Here is a 309-nt window from a genome sequence, read left to right on the forward strand (position 1 = left end):
CCTTGTACTCTTCCACTTCAGAAGGCATAATTCATGTCTTATATTTCTCCTTCTGTACTGGACAGAATCAAACACACTAACAGTATTGCCACAGTAAATATCAAAAGTCCTGACCTTTCTGTCTGGGTCCTGAAGTCTCCCTGACTCCCGAGCTCTGACTTGCTTGTGCTTAAAGGGGATTAGCACTTACCATCGGCGGCAGGGCCCTGCACTTGGGTTTGATGAGAATCGAAATAGAGATTACCTTATTTGACTTAAAAAAAAATTTTCCACTGAAAGATAGAATCCCCAGAGAAATCCACTGGGGCT

This window comes from Galeopterus variegatus, unplaced genomic scaffold, assembly GCF_000696425.1.
Source record: "Galeopterus variegatus unplaced genomic scaffold, G_variegatus-3.0.2 Scaffold1571, whole genome shotgun sequence".
Lineage (NCBI taxonomy): Eukaryota > Metazoa > Chordata > Mammalia > Dermoptera > Cynocephalidae > Galeopterus > Galeopterus variegatus.